Source organism: Lycium ferocissimum, chromosome 1 (genome assembly GCF_029784015.1).
Source record: "Lycium ferocissimum isolate CSIRO_LF1 chromosome 1, AGI_CSIRO_Lferr_CH_V1, whole genome shotgun sequence".
NCBI classification, from domain to species: domain Eukaryota; kingdom Viridiplantae; phylum Streptophyta; class Magnoliopsida; order Solanales; family Solanaceae; genus Lycium; species Lycium ferocissimum.
Window position 1 is genome coordinate 3,813,345 of NC_081342.1, and position 22,561 is coordinate 3,835,905.

A 22,561-nucleotide genomic window follows, 5' to 3' on the forward strand; every position below is an offset into this window, starting at 1 on the left:
TGTTACTACTTATGATTGATGTTTTAATATTACAAGGATTAAGTATATATTATATATGTACATGCCTGTATACACACAACCACACACACATATTACTTGTTATTTTAATTTTACATATGTTTAAGTTTCACTTCTCTCTTATTCTCTATTGTCAATATATAAATGAGTTTTTGGCTGTCATTAATGGAATATTTAAAATTATAATTTAAAATTCATTTATAATATAAAATAGATAACCTTCAAGGAATTTGTTATAGAATATACCTCTGTTTTTATTAATCTTTTTGTATTACCTACATTGAAATATATTTATAAAGCTATTTTTACTTGTATAAATATAGATATCAGAGTTTTGATTATTATTAATAAAAAAAAAATTATTCTTCTCATTTATTTCATTATGGAACGGCATTAAGTTTTATACTTAACTAATATTTCTCACTTTCTTTTTTTTTGTTTCGAAAATAATATTTATTTATTTTATAGGAAATTTATTACATAGATCAAAGAGATAAAAAAAAAATCATTATTTTAAAGAAGTGAGAGAAAAAAGAGATAAGTTGATAATGTAAGGGTAAAATAGAAATTTTAAAAAGTCAATTAGGATAAAGGGGGGAGAATGACTATTATTCAAAATTGAGGAAGAGTTTATTTGTAAAGCAAAGTTAGGGGGTGAAAATCATTTTCACCCATATATATTTGGTAATTAACGAATATAATCCATTTTATTCTCTCTTTTTTTCGTTTCTCATAAGAAAATGTGTACTTTGTACTCTCTTTTCTTTCTCCTTACTAAGCTATTTATTCTCACGAAAACAAGGATTGAAGGGCGTTGAATTAATCGAATTGCACTCCTTTTTCATATTTTCTCGGGTTGTGCAATAAAAATGTATTTTATCAAATCATCAACTTCTAGCTAACTTGCAATTCTTTTTTCCCTTTTCAATTTGAATTTGTTCATTTACACTAATAGTTTTACTTTTTAGGTCGATGTTGATATTTATATTATTTACTAGAATTTAAATATGTTAACAAGAAAATATGAATCAGGTTAATTACGCATAACAAAAGAAAAAGAACAAAAAAGAAAGAGTTGAAATTTTAATACAATCTCATCCTGGAGCCCTTGATAAACTTTTAACATAAAATAAAAAATAAATTAAGAAAGTATTAGAGACTGCTCTTTAAATATGTAGAAGTCACTAATCCGGTTGATTGTAAATGCACGCCAGAAGGAACAAAAAAGAAATAGTTGACAACTTCACATCTAAAAATCTACAGAAATAGACTTCAAATAATGTATGACATCGTTTTAATTTGAAAAGAAAAAAAAAAAAAAAGCTAAAATCCTCTCATGAAATTTTTTACTTTAGGCCACCAATTAAATTGAGTCGCCTCTCGCCTTTGAGTGCACAATGACCAACACTATTAATTTCGAACGCGAAAACATGTGTATAGATACGTACAACGAACTAAGTTGCGATGGTGGTACCTTTAGCCTTAAGGATGGATTGTAGCCATTATGGTTAAATTCAGGAGTAGGGAGCTGAACAGGGCGGATCTACGTGGTGGCGGGTGTTCACCCGAACAGCCTCGGCAAAAAATTACAGTGTATACATGGGGTAGATTTTCTGTGTTTATCTACATATATTAACTTTTGAATACCTTAAACAAATGCAAAAGGTTAGCTCAGGTGATCCAGGGTGTTCAAAATTGTCTCTAGTGTTCTAGGTTAAATGCCCATTGGCAACATTATTTTTAATATTTAGCTTTTGTTGTTTTTTTCGAATCCCCTAAATGAAAATCCTGGATCCGCAGCTGGAGCTGAAGTTTCTAATATTATAGTTGTATAATTTAGCCATAAAACTTTTGAGTAAATCACTTAGGGCCCTTTAACTTTTCATTTATCTCAATTTAATCCTTGTTAGATATGTTAGTCAAAAAGAGCCAAAGTTGGTAGCTAGGGGAGTCAAAGTTGTTAGCATGTTGTTGTATTTATGCTTGGTTGCAATAGAAATTAGGGACAATCAAAATTGGTAGAAATTTTCCCCTTATCACACTTGTGGATATTAGAGCTCATCACACTTGTTCTTTACTTGTGTTGTCTCTCAACAATTTTGGCAAAAGCTGTTAGGCTGGCTAAGGAATACAAAGACTACCTACGAAATGGGGAAGAAGAGGTACTGTGGGCTATACAACATGTTAAAGGAAGAGGTCCTGGAACACAAGTATTCAAAATGGTCCTAGGGGTTAGGATCTACTACCTATGGAATGAGAGAAATCAAAGAGTGTTCAATACCAAGCAGCAAGTTGTGGCATCTATTGCGAAACCGATTATCCAAGACATCCATCAGAGAGGAGCTATGAGTAGTAAGGTTGTATACGGTAAAAACCAGTTCAATGTATGACCGATGAGACCGGAGCCAAAGACAGGTCCAAATGGGCACTAGCATGTTCAATCTTGCTCCACACCAGGGATGTTGTACCGGATACAGCCGACCCGAGGCAAAATAAGCGTGTCCGTTGGCCCGGATAGACCGAGCTTAAATGAGCGTGTCCGTTGGTCCGGTTAATCAGTTTTGAGATTGCCACACGTCATAAAACCATTCCGCCATCTGCGCTGACAACCGTACGGATGTCAGACCGTACGGATTAGCCTTATTCTTTTTAGGGTTTATTCAGAAAAGCCTTTTTGTATTGGATTAAGGGCCCATTAGGAATACCTATAAATAGGGGGCCATTTTCCCCTATTTTGGGTTAGCCTTTTTCTCATATTATAATATTGTAACCATCTGATATGTAAAAGCTCTCTTCAAAGTGTTTTGGTCCGGATTTATACTGTTCATCCATAAATGATCTAATTCATCTTCATTATTCAAGCATATTTGGCACATATTGTCCATTTACGATATATTGCTTATACACATATATATAAATATAATCATATACACATCCAAAGGAATTTCATACCAACTTAAAAGATTAAAGCTCATCCACATATCCTATTTCACCACGTACAAATCTAAATGTTACCCGTAATTCGGGGTAAACAGTTTGGCGCCCACCGTGGGGAGTTGTTGCATTGAACCTAAAGGGAACCGGGCTAGGCATTGTTTTAAAAACTCCCGCAGGAGATATTATTAGACAGTCAATCAGGACAATGAGGCTAACTAACAATGAAGCCGAGTATGAGGCTATGATTGCAGGTCTTGAATTGGCTCGGAGTCTGGGAGCCGAAGTAATCGAAGCAAAATACGACTCTCTTCTGGTCGTGAACCAGGTGAATGGCGTCTTCGAGGTCAAGGATAAGTGAATGCAAAGATACTTGGAGAAAACTCAGGTGATATTGCACGAGTTCAAAGAATGGATCATGCAGCATGTACCCAGGGAACAAAATAACGAAGCAGATGCATTGGCCAATTTAGGCTCTTCGGTTGAAGCAGAGGAATTCAACCCCGGGACCGTAGTCCAATTGATGAACTCGGCAGTGGAAAACGGTCATGCTGAGATAAACACGATGGACCTAACGTGGGATTGGCGCAACAAGTACATTGACTACTTACAAAATGGGAAGCTCCCGAGCGACCCGAAGGAATCACGATCCCTCCGAACCAAAGCAGCCCGGTTCTGCTGGGTAGACAGTCAATTGTATCGCCGGTCTTTCTTTGGCCCTTTGGCTAAATGTTTGGGTCCCAGAGAAATCCACGAGGGTACCTGCTGCAATCACTCTGGTGTGGAAGCCCTGGTCCGAAAAATTATCAGAGCAAGTTATTACTGGAACCGAATGGAGGAGGATTCAAAAATTTTTTATCGAAAATGTGATGGTTGCCAAAGGCACGCCCCGATAATTCATCAACCCGGGGAGTTGCTGCACCCGGTGCTATCTCCTTGGCCATTCATGAAATGGGGAATGAATATCGTCGGTCCTCTGCAATGGGCCCTAGGTAAGGCTCGTTTCATTTTGTTTATGACTGACTACTTCTCAAAATGGGTTGAAGCGCAGGCTTTTGAAAAGATTAGAGAAAAGGAGGTTATTGACTTCATATGGGACCATATTATTTGTCGTTTTGGCATTCCTGCCGAAATAACCTGTGAGAATGGCCCTCAGTTCATTGGAAACAAGGTCAATAACTTCCTCGAGGGAAAAAGATCAAAAAGATAGTGTTCACTCCGTATCACCCCAGTGCAAACGGCAGGCAAAATCCACGAACAAAACCATAATCCAAAATCTAAGGAAGCGACTTGAAACGTCGAAACACAAATGGAGGGAAGTGTTGCCGGAGGTATTATGGGCTTACAGAACAACGTCAAAGTCGAGCACTGGAGAGACACCATTCTTGTTAGTCTACGGGGCCGAAGCTCTAATTCTCGTAGAAGTTGGTGAACCGGGCCTCCGATTCCAATATGCCACCGAGGGGTCAAACGAGGAGGATATGGCTGTAAAACTCGACTTAACGGACGAACTACGCGAAAGTGCGCTGGTCCGTTTAGCGGCTCAAAAATAACGAATGGAAAGGTACTACAACCGGAGGGCCAATCTTCGACATTTTCAAGTTGGGGACTTGGTTCTTCGAAAAGTTACCTTAAACACCAAGAACCCCGATGATGGGAAGTTAGGTCCGAATTGGGAAGGACCATACAAGATAACAGGAGTAACGGGTAAAGGGTCGTACCAACTGGAAACCATAGACGGACAACGGCTGCGCAACAACTAGAACGTGGCTCATTTAAAGAAATACTATTGCTAAGGTATGGGCCGTTGACTCTCGTGATCATTTTTGAAATTAACCTATCCTTTTTTGTAGAAGTAATATTGAGATAGTCCCGAAGGATTAGAGTTAGGTCTGAAAACACGTGTTGCACGCTTTTCCTTAGTTCGGTTTTGTCCCGAAGTGGGTTTTCCGACGAGGTTTTTCACGAGGCAACAAGTACAACGTGTTACCTTATGGAATCGGGGCAGAGTGTTCGAAAGCCGAAGGCCTGTCATTCACTGGGGACTAGATAGTGTTTCCCCGTTCATACTTCACGAACAAACACTAGGGGACTATCATACCCACATCAAGACTGGAAAAGTCGAGCTCACCGAAGCAGATGGAGAAAAAAAGAAACAAAGCCTGCATCAAAATGGTCTTCAAAATTTGTGCTTCTTATTTTTGTATAAAACCGAACCTTCTGTACTAAATTTCAATGTAAGGACTAAACGATAAAACGAGTCGTGTCCGGTTAGTATTTGCTACGGCAAAAATAGAAGGAATAGGATGAAATCCTCAAGTTGTGTACAAACACTTGCAATATGAAGTAGTGTTATGAAAAAATACATCTTGGATATGTCTTTTTTTTTAATTACCCTATACCGGGGACTATTGTCGAAATTCAGCAAAAGGCAACGAGGTCACATTGAACCGAGCCCAAAATCTTTTAACACCCTCGAATGGGGACTGCCGTTATAAGATTGACGGCAGGGATTCAGGTATCCGAACCTAATCCATTACAAGCAAACGGTCGGAAAAGGTCCAAATAATTAAAAGACCTCAACCTAAAATGCCCGAGGTGATTCGGAGACGTCTGAATTCACAAAGCATAAATAAGCCCTGCGGGCAAATCATTCAATAAAATCCTCGATAAAAAAAAATCGAACGAAATAAGGCCAATAACCAATGAGTTAAAATAGGCTCAATTCGGACGAAAAGGCTCAATTTCGAGCCTTGATCATTCCTTACGAAACAAACGTTTAAGGCAAGTATCATAAGATATACTCGGATCAAAAATTGAAGAAAACAACGGCCAAAAAGGAAATATGCATTTCATATATAAGCCGAGTCTTTACACTTAGATTTTTACACAATCAAAGACAAAAACAAAATGAAGGCTCGTATAGGCCCCAGTCTACCCAGTATGGTTGGAGCCGGAATTCTCAGAAACGGTCCTCTCGGAGTCGTCATCAGAGTTGGCATCAAAGGCTTTCTTGGCTTTATCCTCGATAGCTTTGGCTTCAAATATCCGGGCCTTAATGTCCCCTAAACCCCTTTCTACTTGCTCGAGGGTAATCTGCCGAGATTTCCAACGTTTATACTCGATCATAAGCATGGTATGAGTCTCGGCAGCCTCCATATCTTTAAGAGATTCTTCTAGATCGGCCTCAGCTTTTTTCAGTTTCTCCTCCAATTCGGACTTCACGTCAATTAGACTGATCCGAACCTGGTTGACGGATTCAAGCTCGGTCTGAAGAGATCATTGGCCGCAGTAGCCTCCTCGAGCTTACCCTTAAGTTCATCATTGGTCCGAGCTCTAGTCTCGGCTTTCTCCTCTGTTATCCTTAGCTTCTCCTTCTCGACGGCTCTCTCAGCTTCGAGCTGGTTAAATCTTTCTACCGTTTTCTCGGCATCAACCTTGACCGAGTTAAGTTCACCTCGTAGCTGGGCAATAGCAGCCTCAAATTCATCGAGCCTCATAGCAAAATTGGCATTATCTCGGCCGAGGTTGATGTTATCCTCTTCGAGAAGCTGGTTCTTTTCAACCACCTCAGCAAGCTCGGCTTTCAAGTGGAGGTTATCAGTCTTGGCTGCTTCGAGCTCGAATTGAAGGTTGGTGGGAACAATGGCACGGCTCAGTTGGTCCTCTTTCTCCTGCAAAAGGAGTTTGAATTTCTCGGTCTCCCGGCCCTGAGCGTCCAGCTGGGCCTTTAAGTCATCAACCTCATGTTGAGCTCGGATAAAACCTTCATTTACGAGCACAACACTCTGCAGAGAGAGAAACAAACTAAGTTAGGAAATTGGTTTACGAAGACAGAAAATCGCACGTTGATACTATAGAAAAATGCTTAAGAAAACTTACCCAGTTACCGGCAGGCATGCCCTCGTTTATAAGGCACGACAAAGGAAGTCCCCCTATTTTTCCTTGTCTGAATTTGAAACAAGAGGTCTTAGATAACTAGCAACCCCCACGGGACGGGATAAAAAGCTGCAATCCTCGGGGACGGTGACCACGGCCAACCTATTCCTCCTCGGTTCTACACTCGGGGCTGGGAAAATATCAACAAGTTTGGACGTCGCACCTATTTCGATGGACCGACTGGCAATCCTGGTGGCCCGAGGGATACGGAGGTGACCAAACCCAGCAGCTTCCCCAGTAGCTGGAGGGTTATCGGTGAGCATGTCATCGAGGTTATCCGATCTCGAAGAAGGACCAGGGGGAGAGACAGGAACGGCTCCAGCAGTATTGGTAGTTGCAGGCACCTCGGCTGTAGTAGCTTGGTCGGTATTGGGCGATGGACCGGTAGCCGCAATAGCTTCAACTTCCAAGGTTGGACCGGACCTTCTAGGTTTCTTCACTAAAGGTTTCGCTTCGGGTGAAGTATCACCTGAAATGTCAATAAATTAAATGGACCTTAATGGAATTGGAGCTTCTAGATACTCGGTTACTAGAGGAAAAGGAATCTCATCTTCCCCACCTGTGGTCAGGGTTGGAATGGTGGTTTCTTCCTCAGCAATGGCAGCTACGGAGGGACTCACCCCAACTTTTCGAACCACAATGTCAAGCTCAGGTTCGTCCCTCAGGCTTCGAACATCACCCCTCGACCCCTTCCTTTTCTTTTGACCCTTGGTCGAGGGTATTTTTTGCCTCTTTTCGGCTGCAGCAATAAGCCGGGATGATGCGGCCTTATCAAAATCTGAGCCCGGTGTCGCAGGCTCATCCGTTGGTGTGGGTCGTGGCTCCACAGACCCTTTGGGTAAGCCTGGGCACCAAAAGAGTTATAAAAAGAAAAAAGCGAAACGAAAGGCTGCGATGAGTGTTAAATCAAAGAAAAGATTACCGTGGTTCTGTGCAACCCACCGGCCACGAGATAGATCTGCTCATGTCCGATCATCATGTAGGTGTTGGCTAATGATCACCTCGACCCACTCGGGGAAGTTCTGGACAGCGGTAGAGATCCATGCCTCGGCTGAAATATTGAACAAAGTCAAAAAAAAAAATTGAACGCATGCAGAGAAAACACGTACGAGAAACTTACATTTGTTATTCTATTTTTTCGGAAAGGGCATATACTCTGGTGGGATAATGTCAGTCGTCCTCATCCGGACGTAACGTTCCAACCACCCTCGATCTCTACCCTCGTTGAGGTTGGAAAGGATCGGGTTTTGGCCTCGTTTGGCGACCTTTATCACACCCCCACGGAAGACCCTCGGACAATACAACCGAATAAGGTGTGCCAAAGTGAACTCTTTTTCGGCATTATTTGACAACAGACGAAGGCAGGCCACGATCCTCCAGATGATCGACCCAATTTGGGCTAAACACACATTGTATGTCCGGCACATCTCAAGAATAACCGGATCAATCGGGGGGTCGAGCTGGAGTGTGAATGGGTAGGTATAAACGTACAGAAACCCCTCCTTATGATCAGTGATGGATTCGTCACTACCGGGGGCAAACACCTGTACCAGATGTTTGTCCCATCCGCACTCAGTCTGAACCCGAGGAAGGCGATCCTCTATAATTGATGAAGGGTACCGTCTCACATCGTAACCCCTATCCGCCACTTGTACTGCCTTTTCGACCGCAAATTCATGGTTATAGTTGGGTTTGGCCGGTATTATATATGTGGCAGTCGGCTCCAGAACAACTTTACCTTCGGGGTTGGAAGCAGGTTCGACACCCAGAGAAGAAGCCGAGGGTACGTTCTGAGAGGCGGAGTCGGTGTTAGTTGACATCTCTGTCAATTATGAATTTATGAAGAAGTTGGTATGAAGATTTGAAGGTTTGAAGAAGATTTGAAGATCGAAATGAAGATTGGAAGGCGAAGATGAAGGAATGAGCTTGAAGGTTTGAAATTTTAGGTTGAATGTATGAAGGTTACGGTTCAGAAAAGGATGAAGATTCGAAGAGGGAACAAGCCGAATATTCACCAAGGAATCAAAGATCAGAGAAGTTGAAAGTGAAAAGTGATAGGTAAAAATGCGACTGTAACTCTTATATAGACAATTTCACCGAGGCCAGCCAATCGAGAGATGACACGTGTTCGAGAATTAATGAGACGTGATTTGAAGTGACGTGGCTTGAGGCGGTTTTCGAAGTTGGCCATTCGGAATGGGACACGTGGCCGAAGTCAGAAGGACGTGACGTGACGGTTCCCGCCTATTTTGAAAATGAGAATGGACTTATGAGACCACCGGGTTGAGACTCTTCCACTTCCTGTCACTTCGGTGAAACTCTGATCCGGAAAGTGTGGGGACTATCTGTATACAGTAAAAATCGGGTCAACGTATGACCGATGAGACCGGAGCCAAAGACAGGTCCAAATGGGCACTAGCATGTTCAATCTTGCTCCATACCGGGGATGTTGTACCGGATACAACTGACCCGAGGCAAAATAAGCGTGTTCGTTGGCCCGGATAGTCCGAGCTTAAATGAGCGTGTCCTGGTCCGGTTAGTCTGTTTTGAGATTGCCACGCGTCATAAAACCGTTCTGCCATTTGGGCTGACAACCGTACGGATGTCAGACCGTACGGATCAGCCTTATCCTTTTTAGGGTTTATTCAGAAAAGCCTTTTTGTATTGGATTAAGGGCCCATTAGGAATACCTATAAATAGGGGGCCATTTTCCCCTATTTTGGGTTAGCCTTTTTCTCATATTAGAATATTGTAACCATCTGATATATAAAAGCTCTCTTCAAAGTGTTTTGGTCCGGATTTATACTGTTCATCCATAACTGATCTAATCCATCTTCATTATTCAAGCATATTTGGCACATGTTGTCCATTTACGATATATTGCTTATACACATATATATATATATATATATACAAATATAATCATAGACACATCCAAAGGAATTTCATACCAACTTAAAAGATTAAAGTTCATCCACATATCCTATTTCACCACGTACAAATCTAATTGTTACCCGTAATTCGGGGTAAACAAAGGTGAAGAAATTGGTTTTCACTAACGGGTTCAAAATATAAAAAAAGTAAACACAAGAAGAAGCCAAAGGGGGTTCAATATCTACTATATATATACATAAAAAATAATTTTAACCATGTATAAACAGTGTTTTTTTTCCGCCGAAGGGGGTTCGCCCTGGGCCCTATGTGGCTCCACCCCTGGGCTTGACCAGCATAATCACTATCCTGTGTAGGAACCTGTTGGGGTTGGATTAGGGTATCTTGTGCTAGCTAAGCAGTTGTGTGATCTGCAGCTGGGGCTTCATGTCCAGTTTGCAGTTTTTTTATCCCTGTACTTCAGTGCTCACTTTTGGTAATAAAATGATCTCTTACTACCAAAAAAAGTAAGGAAAACTTCTTACATTTTTAATTTTTTCCCTTCTTCAGTAAACAGGAAGAAGAAAGGTTTCATACAAAACAAATGATCCCCTTTCTTAACGAACAAATAAATTTTGAATATCAGGTCTTAGTGCTAATTATATCCTAAGTGGCATTGTTGAAAATTGAGAATGGAGAACTAAAAGGCCTTCGAAGAAGAGGGGCACTGCTGAAAGCACTAGCTGTATTGCATCTATGAAGGAAATGATCAAGCCGACTAGTTTAGAGGCACGAACTATTCCTTGCAGAAGAAGGAATACAGAGTTCCTTGGTTTATATTAGGGGTAAAAGAGAAATATACGACACTATAACTACATCTAATCATCATATTACTAGTATGCGCCAGCAGGTTGAGTACAAAGGATAAAATTGCTATGGTGGAAGTAGTGACAAATGATACTCGATGCTGCCAGAGAAACAAATGAACACTTTACTTTTAAGTGTGCTTATACCAAAGGGCTGTGACCGAAGCAATACAGGTTCTGTTTATCCATAAAAGCAGTGGAATTTGGTCTAGAGAGGTCTATTTAGTGCGACGTGAAATCAGTAAAACTTAAACAAAACTATATGCATCTTAACTTCACTTTTCAGCAGAGTACATAGTTTGAGGCATCAAACTGAAAGTAAAACAGTAAGTTGAAATAAGCCAAGAAGAAAATAATAGGTTATGAATTCCATATTCATGTAAATTTTAGAATTATAAGATAGGAAGCTATGAGGTCTCTTGTTTTAAGTATATCTCGTTCAATTCAGTGTATTTTAAAGTACAAAGACCATCTATAAGCCGAGCCTTTGAGAGATCTATGTGGAACTTATGCAACAACTAAAATATCTAATAAAAGTATGTGAAAAAATTGACGCAGAGAAGTACAAATCACAATGTATCACTTACCATGTCATCTGCTGAGCAACCTGAGAACTGCAGAATTGATAATGGTACTTAGAAAAGGGAAGTGCAGGAAATAACTTCATAAGAACGAGAGCTGGATTCCCAACAAAGAGCCCGGGAAGGAGGTGGTGAAGAAGGGAAAAACGCATAACAAGAAGTCCAGAAGATGAAAGAGTGATAGAAAGAAGAGCATCTTGATGAACTAAACAAGATGAATAAGAAGGCCATAAAATTACTGTAGAAAGCGGTTCAAGCTGCCACATTTTGATATTGAAAAACACTTACAGTTCAGGACAAAGAGAAAATTCAGAACCAAAATGCAGATGATTCAGATGTAGAAGTCAGTGTAGAAAGGCCTGGGGAGAAAGAATTTGTTTTCTGTTGAGAGTTGAGCAGATTTGTTTTCTGTCGAGAGTTGAGGAGCACGACAAGCATGAGCGGTACTCGGTGCTATGTTGGACCAGAATATGGCGGTACTCGGTGCTATGTTGGACCAGAATATGGAGAGTGTTGTATAAATAGATAGCTCATGCTGGAATTGAATTGATGAGAAGATTAAGAGACAGACTGCAACAAAGACCAAGCAAGTCTTTGCATTAACCTGGCAACTTGATTAGTTGTTCTATTTTTGCATTATTTTTGCAGCTTGTCGGTTTTAACACATTTTTTATTTCGAGTTTAAGTTTACCATATGAACTGGTGATGCCGCGCTTTTTATAATTCAATAAGATAAACATAACTACAGAGAGTAGATCATAAAAGAAGCTAATCAGTAGCCATCATCTGCTGCAATTTTATTTTTTTTTTTAAATTAACTAAGATCTTATTGTAGAATTCTGGTCTGGCACCTCAGACAGGAAGATTGGCTGTATACTTTTACGTATTACGCCATCTCTTGGAGAGGAAAAAAGATTTTATTGCGAGAGTGAGTGTACTGTTTGTGAATGCCAGCCCACAGTTAGCTGATATATCTGATCACCAACCTTCAAATCCACATGTCTACAAAAATCTGTTGAACTCTCGAGACTGCTCAGTTATTTTTTGAGAAAGCAAGAGGAAAGAATTCTAGAATAGTGAGAAAGCCAGAATAAAGAATTTTATGATTCAACTTCAGCACAATTATCAGTACTTAACAGACTACTTAACTATGGGCCACATAGTGTGGCTAGATAATTTGGGAAGTGCAAGAATTTAAAAAAAAATCTATACTGACAAACAGATTAATAAACTTCAGAATGAAATAAGTGCATTCAATTTGAAATAGTGACAGATTAATTGCACCACCAATCTAATAAAAAATAAACTTCCTCCCAATCTCTAAGGTTTCTTATTGCCAGTTCCCCACTTCTGAGTTCCAGCGGCTGATTTTTCCGGTCAAAAGCTTTTACGTCTTTTAATTGACTATGCTTGGGCGTGCTTCTATGAGAAGTAGAATGACTCAAATTTTTCATATACATTAAACGACTGATGAAAGATTTAATCATTTCAATACTTGAGTGAAGGTTCAGTCTCCTAGGATGACAACTCCATAGCAAAGCATCCACAAAAGCCAGGCATTCCATCTGCCATAAAGTATTGACATTTAAAATGTCCACTTCGGGGGTAGCAACTCAGTGGTGCATTTGCAAATATTTGATGTTGATCTCATTGTACCGGGGAAAATCAAGGGAAACGTGAGACAGAGAGGTTGAATTTGATAGAAACGTCCTCAACTTGCAAAACCAGCCGGCATCCAAAGAGTAGCAGCGAAGAATGATTTTTGAGTGCTTCAATTGGCTTGACTCTCTTGAAATTTTAAGTTCAGGAATTTGTTCTCCCATATACTCAAGTGATACCAAATTCCGAGCATCAATCTGCCCTATGCCCTTACAATCCCGAATATTCAAGACCTTCAGTGATTGAGATCTAGAAATAAGGTGCCGGAGAAATCCATCAGATATCATCACATTTGATATATCTAAAGATTTCAGATTTTGACATTCAACAACATCCAATTTTCCCAATGAATGACTAGAATCCCAGAAATCACTAGAATAAGAATAAGACAAGTGTTCAAGAGTTGGTGCGAGGATTTTAACAAGGTGGTTTTTATATCTCTGTGTCCTAATGCAAACTGACTTGATATTTTGAAGATTCAGCAGCTCAATCTTTTCCAACCCATCACAATACTTAAGAATGAAATTGACAATCAAGGGACAACTGTTAAGTAGAGTCTGAAGCATGTTCACATCTAACTGTACAAAAGATAGAGAAAGCTTTCTCAATGAATGGCAGATTGTCACACCACTAGATAACGAAACATGCTTTAAATTACAATCACTTAGAACAAATTCTCTTAAAGATTTTGCCGCCAAGATTTTGAAAATAGGAAAGGTGTATGATGATGTTAAGCGAGGAACTCTAAGCACAAGATCTTTAACACCATTCTGAAGTGCAATGTCAAGCCACTTGTCAATCAAAGTAAAACCTTCCGGAAAATAACCAGAAAGTAATAATTCAAAGTTTTCTATAGGAATTTTCTCATCTCTATATCTCTCCATGATATTGTCCACTTTCTTCGTATTGCGTTTGAGATAATGACTTGTGAATTTCAAGGTGGGAAGAGTTGACCAGGCTTGCAACCATGTTTTGGAGAGAATTCTCATCTTAGTTGCTTCTTTAAAACTAAGATAACAAAGTATTTTTTGAATGAGGCATTCCGGCAATATGTCAGCCATAGTTGTGGTATTGCTATGAGACAAATTTCTATATGAAAACCCTAATGTAAACGACAATATATAGGTTAGCGTTTGTAAGAATCGGCCCTTCTATAGGCCTTGGGTACGAAAGTAAATAAACCACTATCCATTGATTACTTTTACACAATTAATGGATGTTACCCTGTGATATCAGAGTTACCATCTTTAGAGAACTAGAAATTAATTCCTATCAAGTGATTTTCCTCTAGTTACATAATAAGTGACCTCATTGTGTAAAATTTCTTTTCACTGTTAGTGCATACAAATTTAATTACTTAAATAATGCATCGGCACAATATTTTATTAATTACATGTCTGCTAACTTACTCGATAAAATATTTCCCTCTCAGCTCCTGGGGCCAAGCTTGTCCATGAGAAAAGAAAGAATATTTTCTCGTTACGTGTATTGCGTGTGTATTCCATGTTAATCAACACAGACTTTCACATATTACAAAATTATATTAAAGCATGTGTATGAGGTATAAACCCAAGTCAAAGGAAACCGTGCAAAATCTCAAAATGATGAAAGGTGATATGTTGTTGAGCTCAAAATGACTCGAATATTGCTCTCTCTAAGGATTTGACAAACATGAGATACGAGCAAACTATAAAGAAGCTTAATGTATTTCAATTTGGCTGAAGTGGTGAAAATATCTCTAAATTTGGCACAGTTTATTACTTTAGTCCCTGAACTATTGCCACACTCAAAAACACCCCCAATCTTAGCTAAATGAATTTTAATTCACCCCCGATTTGACACCTAGCACAACAAGTGTGTTCAAACTCCTACACGCGCGTGAGAAGCTTCCACATCAGCTTCAAACATTAAAAAATCACATTTTTACATTTTCTTTTATTTTATTTTTCCTATTCCAATGGCTAAATCATCTCCTTCCTAGCTCCTTTATTAAAACACTCCTCCATTAGAATACACAACAACTTAAATTCAAGACACTTTCTTCACTTCCATTAAAATACACCTCCTCCCTTTCTAATTGTTAAAGTTCTTAATCATATTTGTTGATTTTTCTCTCAATTTTATTCATGACTGGAGTTTGTAGATGTGGATTTCTGGTGGTAGTGAGGATTTCATGGTCCGATGACAATCCGAGAAGGAGATTTTTGGGATGTCAAAACAACAAGAGGTATGTAATTTGTGTTTTTTGGTATGTCAATTTTAGTATAATTTTGTTGGGTTTGTTCGATTTAGAAGGTTCAATTTGCACCTAATTTTGTTGGGTTTCTAATTGATTTTCGTTCACTTTGTACAGGTGAGAGGTTAATGTTCTTGCAAATTTTTCGAGTGGTATAAGACACCTTTCCGGAGCAAACTAATATTGTTATTCGGGGTTTTTTGAAGATGAAAAATAGAGATGAGCCAGAGTCGAAGTAGTCAAGAACATTGAAGATTTAGTGACAAAGGGAGATGGAGAGAGAGTGTTTTGGTTCAAATGGATTGTTCTAGACCAATTTAGGGTGATTTAATTGAATGTAGGTTATCGGGTCGAGTTATTTACCGGAATGTAATTTCCTTTTATGATTTGGCGTTAATATTATACATGTGGAGGCCACATCATCATTTTATTCTAGCTGGACCCGCGAGTAAACTACACTCTCTAAGGGTCACGAGTTCGGGGGTGTCTTAAATTCAGGTAGTCAAGATTGGGAGTGTTTTTAAGCGTGACAATAGTTCAGGAACTAAAGTAATAAACCGTGCCAAGTTAAGGGTTGTTTTCATCACTTCAGCCTTTCAATTTTGTAAAATGCCAGTGACAGATTTTTTGGCAGGTTTATACTGAGTCTGGGGCTTCATGCCTAGAGTATAGAAATACTTTAATCCCCATTTTTTGACGAATGTAAAATAATGAGAAGCTCCTTGGCTGGCTGTATACATGATTAGAGGGCGTTTGGATACAGTTATAACTTGGTCTGATGGTCTAAACCAATCCCAAGATACTCTTAACCAAATAAATATAAATTTGTCCTCTATCTTGGAAGTAGAAAATCTAAGTTCTTTTAGGTTGATTAGGCAAGGTATTATCACATATGTGGTTGTAAACAACATTTTGTGCATCAAAATCGTATAAATTAGAACAGAATGAATAATCCTATTAGATTATTTAGTAAAAACGTTTTCTATATTTCTTTGGGTAGAAAAGATAAATATTACTACTAGTACTAGTATCATTAACTAGAGTTTAGTACATAGCTGGACTTGTTTGAAATCTAGAAATAAGGTCATCCGCAACTTTTATGGCCTTCTATATAGTACATATGCTTCAGACTCAGTCTCCCTGCTTTAAGCAATAACTTTTATATAGTACATAAGATAAGAGGAAGAAATTGTATAAATTACATTTTTATAAACTTTTCCTTCCAAGCCGTGACTATGAAGAGACCTAATGCAACAAACCCTAAAAGAAGAAGAAAGTTATTGAGTCTAAATTCACTCAACATCAAATGGAAAGAATGTTAGAATTTGCCGAAAGAGTTGGGTGGAAATTGCAGAAGCGAGATGAAGAGATGATTAGCGAGTTTTGCCGCAAAATCGGAGTTGAAAAACGGGTTCTTAAGGTATGGATGGACAACTATAAGCAGAATTATAAGAGATCAAGAGATCAAGAATCCACGTTAGACATTTTGCATGAATGCCTCATTCAAAAAATACTCTCTTACCTTAGCTTAAAAGAAGCAGCCCAAATGAGTATTCTCTCCAAAACATGGCTACAAACCTGGATAACTCATCCCAATTTAGTATTCAAAGTTAATTTTCACAAAGGCAATAGGAAAATTGTGGATAAAATCACGGAGAGATACAAGGAAAGAAAAATCCCTGATTGACAAGTTTGAGTTTTGGATGTTTTTACTAGCTCCTCGAAACGGTTATACCCCTTGCCTATTTTCACTATCTTGGCAGCATAGTCGTTAACAAAATTGGTGTTGACACGTTGTGATCTGATGCATTCATTGCCTAGTGGGTTGGTGAAGTGTGATCCATTGAGAGAGCAGGAGATTGATGCTCCGAAGTATCACTTGAGTGTACGGGAAGTCAAATTCCTGAACTTGAAATTGCATAAAAGGTAAGCCAATTGAAGCACACTAAGTCGTTCTTTATTGCTGGAACAATTTAAATGTTGAATAGTTTTGTAAGTTATCTAATTGGACCTTATGTTCTAAAGTTTTCCTTTATTTTTCCAAATGCAATGAGATCAACAACAAAGAATTGCAACTGCACCATGGAATTGCTATCCCTCGAGTGGACGTTTTGGAAATAGATTTTAAAAGGTCGTCTAGGGAGTGCTCAACATTTGTGGATGCTTTTTTATGGAGTTGTCACTGGGGGTGTTCACGGTTTGGTTAAAAATCGATCCAAACCGAAAATCGAACTAAACCGATTAAATAAACCTGTATTCATTTGGGTTGGGTTTGGTTTGGTTTTGAATTTTTTAAAAATCGATAATATTTGGTTTGGTTTTGGTTTTACTAAAAGCAAACCGAAGAAAAAATCAAACCAAACCGACTAATTTTATACATAATTTTTGTAATTATATATACACAATATATTAATTTTTATAAATACTTTTAAATAATTTGTATACTTTTCAGTAAAAAAAATTATTTATATCTAATCGGCTAATGAACTTTATACCTTAATCCCATCTCAAAAAATAAATTCATGAATTCAAACTCTTTTGTTCAAAGAATCAACCATGAAATTTACCATAATCCAAGAATATTATAGCTGCCACAATAAAATGGTAATAACTAATTATAAGTTGAAAAATGATAGAAAATTCTCTCCTAATTGTAGGAAAAAAACACGAAAGAGGGAAATAACGTTAGTTTTCTTAAAAACCGAAAAATCGGCCCAAACCGAACTAAACCGATTACAATCAAACCGATGGATATGCATTATGTTTGGTTTGGTTTGATTTTAAAAAATTTAAAAACCGATTAGAATGGTTTGGTTTTGATTTTAACCCAAAACCGATCCAAACCGACCCATGAACACCCCTAGGCCTGTTGCCCTAGGGAACTCAAACTACAATCAAGTGGTGAAATGCTTGCATGTTTCGCCGATCGTCTAATGTATATGAAGAATTCGAGTGATTCTGCTTCTCATGGAAGCAAGCCTTGGCACAGTCAATTAAAAGAAGTAAAAGCCTACACATTTGATCGGAAAAATAAGCAACGTGTGGAACTCAGAAGTGAGGATCCGGCAATAAGGACCCTTACAGAGAGGGTGAAAGTTCATTTTTTATCAAATTGGTGATGGAGTCAGTTTATCTCCATTGCAAATTGAATGCACTTATTCATTTATAAAAATTCATTTTTCAGGATATATTCTGGATATGTAATAACTTCAAATTTATGAAGTTCTCTTAAAAAGGATCTTTGGTCATATGACTGAGTTGGAAATAGGCACAAAGACACTATATCAAGTGTTCTGCTTTCTCTTCAGTTCTTGTGAAGTTGCTTATGATCAATAACAGTAAACGCAATTGTGATATTTCCATATATTTTGTTTATTGTTAGTGCCGAGGGTCAATCGGAAACAGCCTCTCTACATCTCAAGGTAGGGGTAAGGTTTGCGTACACTTTACCCTCGCCAGACCCCACTTGTGAGATTACACTGGGTATGTTGTTGTTGTCTGTTTAGTGTATATGATATATGAGCATGTCTGGGTCTTAAGAACTTCAAAATTGAAAGCAATGGATTCTTGGAACGCGATATTGCTCATATCAACATAATTGTGACTTTTTATATTTAATTCTCAGACGACTTGCTATATAGAAAGTTTTCCGTGTTCTGCATTATATTATTGGCAATTCTGGTGTATGAAATGAAGAACATTACAAGGATAAAGTCATTTCATTAGCTAAAGATCCAACAGTTGTATTTGATTTGTTATTGGATGTTGATTTCTTCCTGTATTTTGAGTTGGGGTTGTCTTCTCTTTCACCAAATTTCGGAGACAGAAATATCAATAAAAAAGCATATTTGATGTCTGTTATTTAATACCTGATAATTTTATGCAAGAAGTTAAAAGTTTATGAACATATTGAATGATCTCATGAACTTTTACAGCGTTTTAAATAATGGAGTGTATAGAGTAACTAACCTGAAGAATCCTTTGGGAGCATAAGGCATAAGAAGAAAATGAACTAGTGCTTAACTCAACGAACTTTATACAAAGACATTTGAAAAAACAAAAAGGGGAAAAATAAAGGCCTGCATGATGGCCAATGGGATTTGAACCCTTAAACAAGAGGACAGCAGAGCTTAGACCAATAGCACACTTTGTAGACTACTTGTTTCCCGGGAACCCCATTCAATACTCTAAATCCACCCGACACTGACTTACTCTGGTAAGGCCAAATATACCCTTATACTATCGAAAAAGGGTCAAATATACCCTTCGTTATACTTAGGGTCCAAATATACCCCTGTCGTTATGCTTTGGTTTCAAATATACCCCTTCACAGTTAAAGTTGACCCAAATCCTAAATGGCATTAAGATTTTAGTAAAATAAATATTATGTGGCATGCAACCTCACTTACAAACCCAATTTTACCCCTCCCCTCCCCTCCCTATCTTCTTCCACCACACCTCCCCCTCTACTACTACCGTCCTTCTTCCACCACACCTTAGAATTCAGTACCTGACAAATTCTAGAGTCGTCTCAATACTTCATGTTAGGTACATGGATGGCTAACAACAATAACTCCAGAATGTAAAAGGAAGTTGGTTAGTCATTTTATTTTATTTTTGCTAGGAATAATGACATCAAAAGAGAATTATCAATTGGAGTATTCACAATCTTTATTCCTTTCACATTTCTTTTATGGGATGAAATCCCCATTTAAAAGTACATAAGGGGACAACACAATAGCCAAAAGGCCACATGAATCGCAGTGTTCGAATCTCAGTGGCCTCATGATCACTGCTGCCCAGTTGGGCCTTCCCTATTCCTAGTAAACTATATGAGAGAGAGAGACCGTTAGAAGGTAAGGGCAAGGAAAAGAGACATAACGGCAGGCACATTTTCCGCAATTTAAACTATCACTACTCTTATGTGCAAGATCAATTGACATGTACAGAAATTGTCTAATAGAGTCTTCTAAGGACGTTAGTAGTAGAGGGGGAGGTGTGGTGGAAGAAGATAGGGAGGGGAGGGGTAAAATTGGGTTTGTAAGTGAGGTGACATGCCACATAATATTTATTTTATTAAAATATTAATCCATGTAGGATTTAGGTCAACTTTAACTGTAGAGGGGTATATTTAAACCTAACATATAACGGTAGGGGTATATTTGGACCCAAAGTATAACGGATGGTATATTCTACCTTTTTCGATAGTACAGGGGTTTATTTGGCCCTTTTCCGTTGTTAATATTCAATGGATGAAGCCCATTTCAGAATGCTTTGTTGGTGATGTTGAAAGCTTGTTTTGATCAACACATTGTGTAAAAGGATTCCGCTTGGTATGTTTAGACAAAACTAGTAATATTTAATTTGTCCAGAAGCTCAGATGGTGTTTTGTAGATTGCGAAAGGTCTAACTTTACCCTTGTGATTTGCTAAAGGCCCAACTTTGGCCTTCGACGAATTATACAGAGAATCCATTCATTTTCACTGCACATTTCTTCTTTACTTTAAACCGTGCCACCACCGACTTTTCACAATTACATCTCTCATTTACAATCAACATAGCCATCAACTGTGCCAGCCGATTCCGCTATCCCACAATTGATTTGCCTTCACAACTCGATCACTCCATTTCCACTACCTCCAATGTATCATACACCGCCGCTACCCAAACAATCACTATCCACCATCATCAATTTCTCCATCTAGAAAGTACCATACAACCTCACGATCGTGTCGAAATATAAATAAGTAAATATACGAAAATTAAGAAAGTTCAACACATAGTATATATACATAAAAAGATTCTTTTTACGTATTTCCAAGGTGTAATTTTTCGACGAAGGGATGTTGATTGACACCCTTGGATGTAAGTTCTCCTCTAATCTCATTATTGAAATCCAATTCTCCATCCAATTTCACCACCACTCCTCCATGAGAGTTTCGTCAGAAAAAAAACATCGGCTTTTTTCTTCAAAACTTCGGCTTTCTTCTTCAAAATTACTCCAAAACTTCAAGAATATAGCTTTTACAATAAAAATATGCAGCTGGCAACAAATGGAAAAAGCGAAATTCTGTCTTTTCTTTGTCCATGGTTGAGTCGTGGAGGAGCTAGAGGATTTAATGGTGGAATAGAGGTGTTCTGCGGTGGATTCAGGTCGGCAAAAGTGGCGTGAAGGAGCCACGTGGCTGTTTTCTGTGCTGATTTAGTTAATTAGAGACTAATTAATAAAATTTGTCCTTGTAGTCAATCATTTGCTCGATCATTTTCCTGGCTCCCTACCACTAGTGACTAAATTGTAACGACATAGCATATGAATAATCCCAACTTTTAACGAACGATAAAGTAACCCACGTTGATTAGAGTACAATTTATAAAAAAGAGATAAGGCTATTTCTAAAGAGCGTACAAAAGAAACAGCGTGCAAAACTAAAAAGCGCATAAGTAACATGGGACAGAGGAAATACTGTTTGCTTTCGAGAAAAAGAAAGCCATCTCGTAATACTACTAGACATCCGAGCCCGTACCAGCACAAGCCCAACCTAGGTAGTGCTTAGTATGCATTTTATGCAATAAGATCCAAGTATAACTTATTTGAAAGTCAAGTTTATACTTTTATGATCTAATTTATCAAGTTTTATAAAGTAAATTTGATAATGGGTCAAACTTCAATGTTCACTTAACAATTATCCGCTTGATTTCATTTTGTGTGATGCATTTTTCATTTTAATTAATTATCCCAAGAGAATAACACCTAATATTTTTAAATAGTTTAACTTTAAATTTTTTTATTTTATCTTCACTTACAAGATTCATAATCATAAAATGCTATAACATATTTTACAGATTGTAAGTAAAAAATCTAAATACCATCACATAGAGTGAGATGGAGGGGTATAAACTACATAAGCTGTATGAAACAACCCAACAACTATCAAGAAATTGTCCTCTTTACTTTTACTGTTCCTATTTTCCATTAGTATATATTGCGTAAGAATCTTTCCTTTCTGCTATTCAACTATTTTACGTTGGATATTTTTTAAATTTTTTTAAATTTTTTTTATTACATAGGGATATGGGAAAAGAAAATGAGGACGAGGATTACTGATGTGAGGATTGAACCGACCAAAAGTAAGTAATAGTTCGGATAATAACCAATTGAAATTTATTAAGCCCCTACTTTACATTGGATATTCTAATGGTTAGGAAACAATTTTTTTAAGTAGAATATTTTATTCAGATTAAGAATAATCTTAGGAATAACCCATTTAGCTGAATTTAAACATATTACTATTAAATTTATTCTACTGATACATTGACATAATATTGTCAATTCATCAAAAAAAAAAATTGCCATTTACCAACAAACTGATACTATCAGAACTATATTACTATGATTTTATAACTTTTATGTAACTGCATTATAACCTATATTCAATAAAAGTTAGGGAATTTTTCAC

At 37.9% G+C, this 22,561-nt stretch overlaps 1 long non-coding RNA gene and 1 pseudogene across 1 annotated transcript; one reads left to right on the forward strand and one right to left on the reverse strand.

Annotated features, from left to right (window-relative positions):
- Positions 1-12,483: 12,483 nt before the first annotated feature.
- Positions 12,484-13,929, reverse strand: LOC132031034 (F-box/LRR-repeat protein At3g26922-like; annotated as a pseudogene).
- Positions 13,930-21,391: 7,462 nt separating this feature from the next.
- On the forward strand, positions 21,392-22,149 carry LOC132067936 (uncharacterized). Its single transcript, XR_009417265.1, has 2 exons — positions 21,392-21,455; positions 21,491-22,149. It is a non-coding gene; the product is annotated as an uncharacterized LOC132067936 (long non-coding RNA).
- Positions 22,150-22,561: the final 412 nt, after the last annotated feature.